The 15314-nt window shown below is 37.9% G+C and overlaps 1 long non-coding RNA gene across 1 annotated transcript in view; it reads right to left on the minus strand.

Annotated features, from left to right (window-relative positions):
- LOC137048301 (uncharacterized) overlaps positions 1–15314 on the minus strand; it is a 43662-nt gene that overhangs the window by 28239 nt on the left and 109 nt on the right. The window lies entirely within an intron of this gene.

Raw genomic sequence — 15314 nt, forward strand, 5'->3', positions numbered from 1 at the left:
TATTTGGAGGAACAGTGGCGCGCAGTCCTACATCACCAGACTAATTTGCCTAATCTTCTCGGAACTTTATCGTGGTGTAAACGCAGACAGCTGCAGGTCTGGGGGGGGAGAAAAGTTCCTGTAAAAAAGTTCCTGGTACAAATTGTTTTTGGAAACGGGGCTATAGTCTGCAATAATGCTTAGGTAGGTGGTACATGTTAAAGTAATACCCAAGGATTCCCAGAACATTGCCAATTTCTATAGCAACCAGAGTTTTTAACTGCAGTGACGCAAAGACTTTACAAATCAATGATTGGCTCTTTAATTTAGAAGGCGGGGCTTATTCACCACATTGGGTGTTGCACTTTGTCCCATTCATAACTAATAGGAGTGCACAGTCTTCCTATAGGCTATATAAAGTAATTAGTAATATCTTATTTTCATTCAGGAAGTTTCCTCTCAGCATGTTTTCTTTTAGAACAGGACACAAAATAACCGTTGATAAATGTATCCAGTTTTAACCAGTTTGGCACAGTCAAACTCCCCAACAATGAGTTACATCGACCCAGCGCTGGGTAAATATGTGAGAGGATCCATCATTTGTTTGTGACAGTAAAAAATTACCCAGCAGCTGAGTTACAGATAAACAACCCAGAACCTAACCATAAATATTGGGTTAAATAAAAAGCATTTTTTTAGAAGGCCCAATAGACCATAAAATATTAAACTGCATCACAAATGTTGTTGTTAATGTATTAGTGTAGCAGCCAGGTGTGTGTAACACAGGTCTGCTGCATTAATCTGAGCCCATGGAGCGCCTCAAGTATCGGCTTGTGTATTTAAGAGACTAAAGACGACACAAGGGAACTCCTTAACCACAAATCACAGCATGTGGGGGTCTCTTCAGTGGTCTGTGTACTTCAACCGTTTCACCTCACGTATTAGATTACCCTGCTGTTGTTCTCATTAGCAGAACAGCTTTATGACATGAGATCTGTCTTCCTGAGATAAATAACTGCAGTTCAATCTATAGCTGCTCAAGGACAACATTCAGAGGAAATCAAAGTCACACAGCCTGTGTGAATCCCTGAAAGGAACAACAGTGGCATGCCTGTACCCAGGAATGATATATGTTTGTGCATGATAAACATACATGAGGTTTGTTTGTGTATTAGCTTCTTCCCAGTACGACATGATGACTTTGAGCCGGCTAATGTGAGTGATGCCTGTTGTCTAATGAGACCGCAGTGCACGCATCGCATAAGGTAAAGTGCACACAAGAATGCAAATCGCAGCAATCTTTGGCCCTTATATACGGAAGATCTATCAAATCAGCATCCAGAGGCTAGCGGAAAGCACATCATGCTTCCAGATAGTAAACCTATCACTTTACGATCATTACTTTACTGATTTTAGCTTGGTCTCTTGCCTTTTGGTTTTAATTTGTGCCAATTCTACTGATTATATGTACTTTTTAAATCTTCGTTAATTATTTTAGACTCAATTTTAATGGTTAAAATATTGTATTAATCAAAAATCATGTCTAATTAATTGAAATCATGTAAAAGTATACAATTTAAAAGACAATTTTTAAAACAAATTACATGTTTAGGGCCAAAATTCTGTGTTTTCTGGATTCTATTTTAATGATTTAATTAAATTAATGAACCAAAAAGCATGTCTGTCTAATTAATTGAATTCATAAAAATTACAATTTATTCATGAACACTTCATACAAAGTCCTGCATAAGAGCTTTTCTTTTAAAATTAAGACAGGGAAGAAAAATTAAAAAAATTATTATAAATCATTATTATAAATGTATCATAAGTGTTAGTATTATTAATACATTTAGATGTAGCTAAACTGTAATACATTTCTGTCACAATTACTTCAAAGTTAACCAAACTTTTATTTTATTTTCTCCATAGCAGAAATCATCGGGCCTTTGCTTTGGTACGACATGAAGGTGAGCAAAGAATAACAGAAGTTTTCATTTTTGGGTGAACGGTTCCTGTATTATTACGTGGCTAAGTAATGATAAAAGCAGAGTGAAAGTGAAGGGTGCTACGGGAGGTAAAAACAACATATTGCGATAATGGAAATAGGATACACTGAAACGAATCTAGAAATAACTAATCCAGCTGACAGGTTGTGAGTGCAAACACAGTGAGAGAGCCATCACATGGAGAAGGAGAGCTCAGAAGATGCAAAAATAATAAAATCAGCAGGTTCGTAAATAATACAAAGGAAAGACGACAGCAGCAGAGCGCCACTTACTTTGCTGCGTCTCAAGACAGCTTGCCCCGTCAGCTTGATTTTTTCTATAAACGTGTAATTACAGCGCAAGAGGCTCATTATGAAGGAAGGTGAGTCTCGGGATGAAAACAACCACTGCAGACAGGACAGACAGCACACGACGAGAAAGGGCAAAAGGTACAAAGACAGGGAGAACAGGGAGGATTCATAGTGCACATACAGCAACATGACAGCAGGACTAGAGGTCTGTGCCAAATACTGCAATATAGGATACAGAGAATTAAATGGGAGAGTGCATTCATAAAATGAAAAAATAGAAGTGCAGATACACAGATGGAGGGATAAATTAAGAGAAAAAAGGTGATGGTGGAATATGTGCTCTTCACACACACACACACCTGGTTCACTATCTTTGTGGGGTCTCTCCATAGGCGTAATGGTTTTTATACCGTACAAACCGTATTTTCTATCCCCTTACACTGCCCCTGCCCCTAAACCTACCCATCACACACACACACACACACACACACACACACACACACACACACTGCCCCTGCCCCAAAACCTACCCATCACAGGAAACATTCTGCATTTTTAATTTCTCAAAAAAACTCTTCCTGTATGATTTATAAGCTTTTTGAAAAGTGGGGACCGCTGGCTGGTCCCCACAATGTAGGTGATCTCAGGTTTTAATATTCTTATGGGGACATTTGGTCCCCACAATGTAATATAAACACACACACACACACACAGCACACTTCATCAGCTCCAGGTCTCTGGTGTTTCTAGTTATTTCTTGTGAGGTTTAGAGAAGCATCATTGATTTATTCCTCAGAGATAACCCTGTATTCCCTTTTATTCCGGCAGCTAAAGCGGGTCGGGGTGGATCATAGGGCTGGGATGTTATTCGCTGACCTGAGCTTGTCCTTAGTAATACGGCCAAAAAAAGATCAAAAACATCTCTGGGAAGATTCTAGAATTGTTTACAATTTTTGGGGCAACACTAGACAAGTCTTACGGGTTTAGAACAACATGAGGGTGCATAATACATTACAGAATTTACATTTTTGGGTGAAAAATCCTTTTAATTTCAACATTTACTAATGCATTTTAAAATCAAATGTTGCTTTTTTATATTAATAAATGCATCATGAACAACTTTTTTGTTCGTTAACAAAGATTAATAAATGTTGTAAAACATTTCTTACGGTTAGTTTACCTTACATTGTAAAAGAGTTTTACAATTTTGGCAAATGGAATTTTTTTTTTTTAATAAAGTCAGGTTTGTTGGAAGTGCTACTTGATAATCATTAAATAATATATTTATAATATATAAAGCAAACAGCATTTAATTGCCAATTTAAAATAGAAATATTTCACCCCTGCAGACAGTGCACAGTCCTTGATCGTGTTCATAAGCAGCGTGAATGTAGTGAATTATATCAACGGAGGTACCATTAAGAAGAGGTGAAAGAGGAGAAAGGTGTTGTTATTGATTGGGTCAGTGTAACCGTACAGCCGGCAATACATCAGCAGCCGAACAGCAGCTCCATTCATCAATTCAACACCAGAAGGCCATGGAATACAAGAATCCAGTCAATAGATATTGCATACACACCTTACAGTTTGCATCGTTTGTGGTGGAGGGAAACACCTAACCCACTGCAATGAAATAGAAAATATTTTAATAATAATTAATATTTAATCAATTATTGATTCATTCCTTTAATTTGTATTGTGTAATTACTATTTACAAATACATACAATTAATATTAATTGAGTGCTATTTTTGTGGTGCTGAACTGAGTTTCCATATCAGTGACGTATCTGACAGACCGTTAGGATGCTGTCTTAAGGCAGCCACAGGCATTACGCTTTGAAACAGGAAGACAGTGACAACTGCAATGCAGGTGTGCTCGAGTATTCACTGCAATACAACAGCCACAAGTCAGAGAACTGAGGAGTGGCAGCAGTCTAATACTGCAGACAACAATAGCACACTGTGACACTGACACAGTTTACGTTTGACAGATCTTAATAAATACAATTGAACTCTTATAAAATCTAAAACAATGCATCTCTCTCTCTCTCTCTCTCTCTCTCTCTATCTATATCTATCTCTCTCTCTCTCTCTCTCTCTCTCTCTCTCTCTCTCTCTCTCATATATATGCAGATAAAAATGGGACCCTTGAGATGGATTTTTAAAAAAGCTACTCGATTTCCAAAGGAAAATAAATGAAGACTCGTCAAGGCTTCCCATCAGGAACATAATGTACTGAAAGAGTGGAAGAAAACTGAAGGTCAATTGACTTTACAGAAGTCAAAAAAAAAATCATCTTCAAAACTGTCTGAGCATCTTCAAAACTGCAGCTCTTGTGGGCTGTTCCCGGTCTGCAGTGGTCAGTCTCTATCAAAAGTGCTCCAAGAAATGAACAGTGGGAACCGGCTTACAGGGTCAAGGGCGGCCAAGGCTCATTGATCCACGTGGGGAGTAAAGGCTGGCCCGTGTGGTCCGATCAAACAGACGAGCTACTGGAGCTCAAATTGCTCAATAAGTTAATGCTGGTTCTGATAGAAAGCTGTCTGAATACACAGAGCATCACAGTTTTTTGCGTATAGGGCTGCATAGCCGCAGACCAACACATGGCACCAGGATGCATTATGGGAAGAAGGCAAGCCGGTGGAGGCAGTGTGATGGTTTATGAAATGTTCTGTTGGGAAACCTTGGGTCCTGCCATCCATGGATGTTACTTAGGGTTAAAGTAATTAATATGTTAATATAAATTAACAAGTTGGGTGTTCGTGGGTGTTGAGAGATACTCATCATATTTATAAACAAACCATCAGATTAAAAAATATGATAGTGATCATATCATATAATAAAATATATGTATTTGTTACTACTGTAAAGCTATATAAATTATTATAGGATCTCATTTAATGCTTTCAGAATTAAAAAAAAATGTTTGTATTTTTAAACAATATTTTTATGTTAACATTTTTAATATTTATTGCACAATAATTCATTGTTTTATTTATCAAAACAAAAAGAAAATTGTAGACTACAAACTTTGCTAAAGAGCTTTTTTTCTTAAAAAAATATTTACAATTGATTATAATGGGAAATATACTTTACAGGACTTCAGTGACCTGCTAAATATTCGCTAATATGCTAGAGCTTTGAATCCATATTTGCCAAGTTGAACAGCTTTGGTCTTTCTCACTCCTTTGTCTTCTTTTTTTGTGAAGTCATTGTTTTTTGTCAACAAAGTGTACAGACAACAGCAAATTGGTGTTATTTATATTAGATCATACAATAATTTGATTAGCCAATGAATTATCTTCCAAGAACGTGGACATTTTGCACAAGCACTGATAGAAGACCAGGAGCAAAACGTTAGATTTAAAGGATCTGCTGCTAACAAATTGCTGGCAGATACCACAGCACATCTACACCTGAAGATGTGCCTGGGGGATATAAATATATATGGCTTTTTTACAGAGTAAAACACTGATGTTGTGTGATACAGATTAGTTTGTTTGCTGCTATTAATGATCTGATGTTAATTGGGTTAATTAATTACCATTAATCTAATGATGCTCTATTGCTCTGAATCACTCAGTGTGAAGGTTGCATTTGCATCACAGTCAAAGTGAGCCCTTACACATCCCCTTTACATGCGTCATCAGAGCCATGGAAAAGTGTCTTATTTATTACACACGATCTTGCTTGTTGTTGCATCTTTATCTCACAAAGACCTCACAGCTGCAGGACCAGCGTGTGTGTCATTCAGCATAGGCAGGCATTGTGGCTGTGTAACTGAACAGAGTTAAACAACGCACCAATCACAGACAGTGTTGACCTGCAGATAGCTGAGAGCGCACAAACACGCACAACAAAATAATGGCAGTAAAGCTCAGGCAAACGTGCTAGTAATGCATGAGTCACATAGCAAACAATGATTTGTGGTTTCAATTCAAGATCTTAGAATATTATGAGCCATTGCTTTTTATAGCACAGGTAAGAATAAAATATATATGGGAGGTAAATCTACTCCTAATATGTCAGTTGGCAGGGCTAACACATGTGGTGTGTCACGTCAAGAGACATCTCTAGGGTGGAGACAGGAAAGGTTTGCAGGGTGAGGTTTCCATGGCAACAGTAGGGATGAGAGCTTTTGTATGAGTATGTATGAGCAGGTTCAAAAGCATGTGACACTATATCGGTCAGTCATTAAAAAAAGTGACTGTACAGTCATAAGTGCAAGTGAAAGAAATATGGATGAGGAAATTAATATTTAAAAAGCCTTCATTTATTCCCTAGCAACTGATTTGTACAATTTATCTGCCTTAAAGATCTATGGGCATGACTCGGGTATGAGTCCTGGGATTTGATTTTTTACAAATGTTGCTCCACTTCCAGCATTATTATCTTCACTGAATACAGACATCCCTATAGTTTTATTAAGCAAATCTAAATTCATTTATAGCTCCCCAACAGTGGCACATAATTGGTAAGGTAATTTTCTGTTAGCTAATATAATGTCACAGCTGTTTGTTCAGCAGTGTTTTCCTCATTTCCTCATGTCAGCTGGTAATATTACCAACTACCTATGAGGAAACAGAGCAACAAAATAAATAAATCAAATGTTATGTTTTCAAAGAGGCCTACTGACACTGTTGGAAATTAAATCGTGATGCACTTTTGTTAATTTTCTAGTGTGCAAGTAAGGAGAAATAATGGATTAGGAATAATGGATTAGGGTTAGACTGGGTTATCCCAAGGGCACTCGAAACGCTTACCACCCATAGGGGCGGCCATTGCTAACCAAGCCATCACCTGCTGTTAGCATCCCATTGACTCCCATTCATTTTTGCGTCACTTTGACAGTGAATAACTTTACATCTGAGGCGTTTAAAGACTCCTTTTGTCCATTGTTTATTTCTAAAGAAACACGACCATGTATAAAAGGCTCCATTACCTTGTATCTTACACTATCGCGCCCCGTAGAAGCTGTTTTTGTACAAATATGCTAACGATTGCGTCATAACCAACGCGACTCTGTCGCACAGTTGAGAAATTACCGTATAGACAGGAGGAGACGCTCGCAGGCAATCTTTTACTGTCTATGAGACAGTTGGGGGGACGTGGAGACATAAAGTCTGATAAAGTCAAGGGGGAAGAATGGGGAGAAGCCCATAGTGAGCCAAAAGCAACGGGAGAAAATATTTAAACAACGTGATTCAGATTTCCCTTTCCACAACTACTAGAAGACCTACAACTGTCAGACAGGTTGCCTACGTCACATCTACGTCCTCAAGCTCGATAGCTGTGTCCCAAAGTGAAGTGCGCGCACTTCGAAGGCCGCATTTGAAGTGCGATTACGTCATAGCGGCACTACGAAGGCTGTCCCAAAGTGAGAGCTGCAGCTTTGAAGGCCGCATTTGAAGTGCGATTGCATCACAGCGGTGCGACGAAGGCTGTCGCAATTTATGAGCATACCTGTCAACTTTTGGTTATCGAAATCCGGGATAGATTGGGGGGGGGGGGGGTTAAATCCTCACATAAACCCATAATAATAATAATAATACATTTTATTTGTACCTGTGCTCTTCCTTCATGTATAACAACTTATCAAGTGGGAAATATACATAAATTGTTATTAGTTTGCACTGCATAAGTTAAGAATTATATATAGATTAATCCTTCTTAAAGGTACTGAAGTTATTTTCTCAAGAACAGAGCATATTTAGTGAGCAATTACTTCTGTTCTTTATATTGTCATTATTAGTGAATACTGTCACTTTAAAAGATCTTCCCCTGTCGCATGAAGTCGCAGTTACAAAACTTACAAAACGCGTGACTGTCCCCCATCTGCTCCTCTTCAGAAAATTAAATTCGCTGTCCCATTGATCACGGTATTTACACAGGGTTTGGGTTTGTTGGCAGGAGTGCCTTCCATCTCTATCGTTAGTTACGTCCATCATCCGTCTCTGGGTCTGTTTTGTTTTTCCCCGCGTTGTCACTCGTCATTATCTGACCACACACACTATAACCTCGCGACAACGGCCACCTGTAGGCTACTGCAGATGGCAGTTATCGCGAGGCTAGTTACAGAGCTCAGATTGGAAATGTTTTTTTGTTTTTTTACTCCGGTATTATTATTTTTTTAATAACGCAGGTTAAAATACGGGAGATTTACGGGAAAATACGAATACGGGAGGACGGCGGGAAAGAAGGGTAAAATACGGGACTTTCCCGGCCAAAACGGGATACTTGACAGGTATGTTTATGAGCGACTTCAAAATGCGCCCTTCGGTTCTCAGGCAAAGGAAGGGAACAGCAGATGGAACCTTCCCACAACTTCGCAGCCTTCCCTATCCCAGAATTCATGAAACACTGCTGGTGACTACAGGATTTGACTGGTCCACTTTCCCGCAGCACTGGATCAGATTTCCCATAAAGACAATAGCGGTCAGTAACTCAAGTGTAGCCTACTATTGAACACAACAGCGCAAGCGCTTGAAGTAAATAAAACGTTCAGTGCATTCGCACAGTTCCCAGTTCCCTGCCCTGAGCAACCAAGATGAACTTTAATTTCCCAATTTTTAGATGCTAATGGAATATATAATGGAATATAAAGAGGCACTGAACATCTTTCAACTGTCATCTACAAAGCCAAAGGCAAACCTAAAACTCTTTTTTCCTGAAATAAACTAACTGGTTAAACCCTCACCTGCCTAGTAGCTATTACTGGCTCGGATGATTCTACAAAAAAATGTTTAACATTTATCAAACTTTTTCTCCAACTGCCTTTTCCTATCCAAGACCATGTCTCTTTTTTACTCACACACACATCTGCCTTGATAACGCTATCCACTAGGCTAGAAATCTAGACGCACCCTAGCGGCAGCAAATTTAATTTGGAGTTAAGCTTTCCTCTGAGAAAAGAACAAAGAGCGGCACTGAAGTCATTCTTAAAAAGGGAAGATGTGTTCGGAGTTTAGCCGACCGGATACGGCGAATGTTTAATCAGTCAGAGAGTAGTGATGTGTCGTTCATGAACGATTCGTTCATTTTGAACGAATCTTTATTATGACTCGGGACTACCGAGTTGTCTCAGATAGTGATTCGTTCATTTTGTGTTGACCGCGCATGCGCATTACGCAACATATGGCCTCTGAATCAGCTCTGAATCTCCGAATGATTAGTTCTTTTGAGTCTCGGGTTTGAGTCTTTCGTTCTTCCTGTTAGTCCCATAGAGTCTATGCTGTCAGTACACTCTAAAAAATAATTCAGTGGCTTAGTAAATATCACAGTAATAATTTACTTTATTAACTTAATAAAATCTCTCAATATCATTTACTTGATGGTTTTAGTTAAACATACCAAAATAATTGACTAAAAATCCAACAGTTAATTTTGTCTAAAATGTATAGTTATATTTAAGTTTTTTTCACTAAAATAATTTAGTATTCAAATAACCAATTCTTTATTTTAAATATACTTAATACATTTGTGAAATTTATTTCAAAATATTTGAGAATGGAGAATTAAACCGATCTGTTTCAAGAACCACAAATATTACTTAATTAAAATCAAGATTATTAATATTTAACACACACTGAAGAAATTGAGTAAATTTACTCGATTAAAACAATGCGCCCCTCCCCCACCCTCTGACGTGACGACAGCTCGACGGTTGAGTGAGTGCGGATATTTGAATTCTCCTCAGTCACCAGAGCAGTTTCTTCTTCTCAGCGTCGCAGAATTGGGGCATTTCCACTGTGAAATTCAGGTTTGTATGTTTTTTTTTTTTATCTATATAATCATTACTGTGCTAAAAGTCATTTTATTTAATTCAAAACAACATACAGTGACAGTGTGAGTCACCTTAAGTTAACGTGTGGCGTTGGTCTTTGAAACGTCTGCTGTGTTGCTCAAAACACACAACTTTAATTCGTAAAGATAATGAATTTGGATGATAGAATCTTATTAAAACTGGGCACTGTTTGTTTATTGTCAGGTCATGGAGTCTGGCGCCTCGCAGCATCTTTCAGCTACAAATGAAACGCAGGACAGCGGTCTCAAGTTCAAAGTCCACCCGCAGACCGCTAACGTTAGTCCATCTCAGGCTCGAGAAACAGCGCTGATACGGTGGAAATGGGATAACAGACCGGTTGATTACACTTGAATTACTTTTAAATGTTTAATTTTTACTTCTAAAATGTTTGTTACATGAGTTTAAATGTTGTAAAATAACTTATTCTTTACATGTCAAAACAGTTATATATGCTGCAACCGACAATAAAGGCCATGTCATGTATAAAGTGTGTTTGTGTGGACTGTGGAGTATTTTACAAAGGTTTAGAGGAAATTAAAGTTATACTATACAAGTTAGTAATACTCATAAATAAAAGCTGTTCCTATTAGTCATAAATATTGGTTTTTAAATGCTTTTTACCCAATTTTTTCTACTTAATTGAATTTGTTAATGTAACAAATGCAGTTACTCAGATCTACTTAATTTTTTTACTTACATTTACTCAGTTCATATGGTGTCTTTAATTGATTTCACTGCTTTAAAATTTACTCAATTTTTTTAGTGTAAAAATGTTTCACCAAAAAAATTGAGTAAATCATAGTATAAGTTTTTAGAGTGTAACGGAAACAGAAAAGATTAGTTCTTTTGAGTCTCGAGTTTGAGTCTTTCGTTCTTGCTGTCAGTCACATGCTGTGTGTGTGTGTGTGTGTGTGTGTGTGTGTGTGTGTGTGTGTGTGTGTGTGTGTGTGTATATATATATATATATATATATATATATGTATATGTATGTATATATATATATATATATATATATATATATATATATATATATATATATATGTGTATATATATATATATATATACACACACACACACACACACACACACACACAGTTGATTCAAAATTAGTCTAATTGAATTTGTGATGTTAGACTTGAATAGTCAATATATTTCCCATATTTGTATATGTCTGATATTACCTGAGAACAATATAAAAAATAAAATAAATAACTACGTGCTTTTTACAAAAAAGGTTGTGAACTTGTGTTCTATACACGGTGACAAATCACGTGACAAAAGAACGAACGACTCAAACCCGAGACTCGATCAAAAGAACTAATCTTTTCTGTTTCCGTTATTGAAAGCATAGACTCTATGGGACTAACAGGAAGAACGAAAGACTCAAACCCGAAAGACTCATAAGAACTAATCATTTTTGTTTCCGGACCTGTGTCACGCACGGTCCGGGCGGCCCAGCCCCCAGATCTGATCAGAGTCAGACACAGACGAGTCGACAGCTAACGTCTCGAGGAGCTCGAAGACACGAGAGGCGGAGAACAAACGTGATAAATATGAAGTTGCAAGAGAAAGAATGTTTTGGATCAGGAGGTGAGGTGAACTAACAGAGAAACTGCAATAGCCTGCCCTGACCCAACAACTAATCAATTAATTAAACATTTCAGTTTCTTATAATTTGGCTTTGGTTGCTGTACCCTATAGTTTATTTGTATGTAGTTTTAAAATGTAATCAACATTTTCATAAGTACTAGATGTGTTGGGCTATTTAACATGTCATTTTGGTGAAATGAACGAAATGACTCGAAATGACTCGAAAAAAGATTCGTTCATTTTGCTGAACGAGACTCAAAGATCCGAGTCAGTAAAATGATCCGAACTTCCCACTACTATCAAGCTGTGTCCCAAAGTGAAGTGCACGCACTTCGAAGGCCGCATTTGAAGTGCGATTACGTCATACCTGCACTACGAAGACTGTCCCAATGTGAAGGCTGCACCCTCTGAAGGCCGCATTTGAAGTGCGATTACGTCACAGCGGCACTACGTAGGCTGTCCCAAAGGGAGAGCTGCACCTCTGAAGGCCGCATTTGAAGTGCGATTGCGTCACAGCGGTGCGACGAAGGCTGCCGCAATTTATGAGCGACTTCAAAATGCGCCCTTTGGTTCTCAGGCAAAGGAAGGGTACAGCAGATGGGACCTTCATATAACTTCGCAGCCTTCCCTATCCCAGAATTCATAGCACACTGGTGACTACAGGTTTTGACTGGTCCGCATTCCCGCGGCACTCGATCAGATTCCAGTTAAAGACGGTAGCAGTCGGTAACTCAAGTGTAGCCTGGGTACTATTGAACACAACAGCGCAAGCGCTAGAAGTAAATAAAACGTTCAACAGTTCCCAGTTCCCTGCCCTGAGCAAGATGAACTTTAATTTCCCCAATTTTTAAATGCTATTTTTTTCTCAACCATTATCTCAAGAAGAGGAATCAGTCCATTATCACCCTTTTCGCTGTTTCTTTTTTTCCCATAAACTTTCTTTAAATAGCCTTCAAAATATAATCTGAGCGGCGCTGTATTTTCGTCCTGCTCCCGCTATTCCGCACCGCACCATTCCGCTCGCGCAAAATTCACTCTGTGCTCACCCGCTATTACCGACCCGACTGATCCAGCTAAATTTAGATTTGTTTCCAGAGTCTATCTTAAATTTCCCTTACAGAAAGAGAGACACTGGATAGGAATTGTCCGTGCAATCATTTATTTTTCTTACAGCCTGCTGTAGCCTATGTCAACACCGTAACTAAAACAAATATCACAGAAAAATAGGCTAAATCAAATGTGACATCTGTCACTCAGAATTATAAGAAAAAATACAAACAAACGAAAACTGCTGACTTATCTACTAAAATAAAGTATATATATATATATATATATATATATATATATATATATATATATATATATATATATATATATATATATATATATATATATATATATATATATATATGAATGAATGTTCACTGACGACGGTCAACGAAACATCGATCCTCCAAAGACTGAATGCGTGGCCGACACAGAACAATTTAACTGGCTAGCTTATTATTTGTTATGCAAGTTATTTGTAAATTAAATGAACTGCTTTCTATTGTTCATTTTCGTTAACTTCAAACGTAGGCTAAATTAAAGAGGTGTTTTTTCTATAGCCTAGCTATTGTTTATTAATGCACGTTATAATTTGTAGCTACATTAAACACATTTATATTTATACATATATTTTCTTGTCATGTAATTTAAAATGTGTAAATGAAAATAAATTGGTCTATTAGCCTACGTAGGCTTTTTACAACTACAGCCTATTTATAGACCAATAAAATAACTTAAGTTTAACATTAGAAACAACAAATTTGTATTATCAGCCAAACCAGAAGAAAACACTTTTCAACACTTTCATTGCGCTGAGCGGGAGAAGCTGGAGCTGGACCGGGATGGGAAATAATGCACAATAGAGACTCTGGTAATTCCTGCGGGACATCATCTTCTGGGATGAGTGCATATTTCCACTGTCCGCAGCTCTGCGGGGCCGAATCGGTCGACGGCTGCATGGCATGCCATAAAAAAATGCATCTGAGATGATGAGTTGAATAAAAATAAGTAGGCCTACTTAAAAAAAAAAAAGAAAACTTGGACGTATATAGGCTAAATGTTTAAAATATATTGTAACAGTTACATTTAACATAAGAAATAAACTATTAACTAATATTTGCAATTTGACAATATTTAACCGGCTACAGATTTACATGCTTATGGTCTAGCCCATCGTCGCAGGCTTTGAAGCATGTCAAAACTCAAAACCCAATAGAAAGCTCAAAAAAAGTATATATATATAAATATATATATAGCTTCTTGCGTATGCTTGCACTCTGTAATATATATATATATATATATATATATATATATATATATATATATATATATATATATATATATATATATATATATATATATATATATATATAAGTAGTAGTATATGCTCCATTTCTCTTTTTAAAATCTCCTCACGAACGTCCGCTGTCAGTTGTCAGAACCTGCTAGTCCATTAACGACGCTTGGTTCATTGTTGCCAAGTCTGGAATGGGGTTGCATTTAGGCTACTGTTGCTTTGGGGTGTTTGTAGCCTATAGTCCACAGGTTAAGTTGTCTTTACTTGAGCAATATTTCTACTGCCCGCGCCCCGCATTTTGGGATATTTTGGCCCATTCTGGCTGTGATTCCGATACTTTTGAATAACAATTGGAGGGGTTTTATTATTCAGACCTGGCAACCCTGTCCCTCGGTTCGCCCTTCGTGCACTTCGTGCACTTTGAAGGCGTGGTCTGGTCTGGCCTTCGAAGTGCATGGCCTTGGAAGTGCGCACCCTTCACTTTGGGACACAGCTTCAGAGACCTCATTCATACTCCCCCTTCACCGTCGTTGCTCCGGTTGGTGTACCGCTATCCTATCGCGTGCAGAGGGAGTTTGAAAGACAACCGTTTATCCCGCCCCTCGGATTGAGCCCTGTCTATGGTGAGTTTCCAGACCAAACATCTTGATGTGGGTCTGGCTTGTCAGGCTACTGAGAGGGTACTCTGCAGTCACATCTAGACCAAATGGATGGACGAGAGGAGAGAACTGTCCGGCTTGCCTGAACTTTTTTCACTCCTCCCCTCACTGCAGCCGCCTAGTCTCGCCTTTATTTCAGGCGAGGCAAGGCGCATCTCAAACAAGCCTAATGTTTTTCACGTACAGAGCTACAGACGACACAATTGTTGCATTGGTTTTCAGCGTGAATGGTCCAAAAAAACACACACAAAAAACAGCTAAAACTGGAAAGAGCTTCTTCGAGATTGACTGAGAAAGTACTCTGTGGTAAAATATTACAAAGTGCTGAAAGCTACAGAAAAGAGAAGCAAATGGATCCTACAATTCACAGAAAGAACTGCAGGCCGCAGCACGTGGATTGGAAGTTATCATTTTGAATTTTGTGGTACAATCATTATATTGACAACTCATCAATTAGGACTAAATATTTACCATGTTATCTTCTGCATAATTGGAAGTTTTTAAATAAACACTGACAAAAAAAATACAAGTTTTTGGGCTGGACGATGATGATGTATATGTGATATAAGTGATATTTCCCCACGTCAAAATCAGGCACATATAAATGGAAACATGATTCCTGGCTGCGTTTCAATAGCCAT

Source organism: Pseudorasbora parva, chromosome 19, assembly GCF_024679245.1.
Source record: "Pseudorasbora parva isolate DD20220531a chromosome 19, ASM2467924v1, whole genome shotgun sequence".
Taxonomy (NCBI): Eukaryota; Metazoa; Chordata; class Actinopteri; order Cypriniformes; family Gobionidae; genus Pseudorasbora; species Pseudorasbora parva.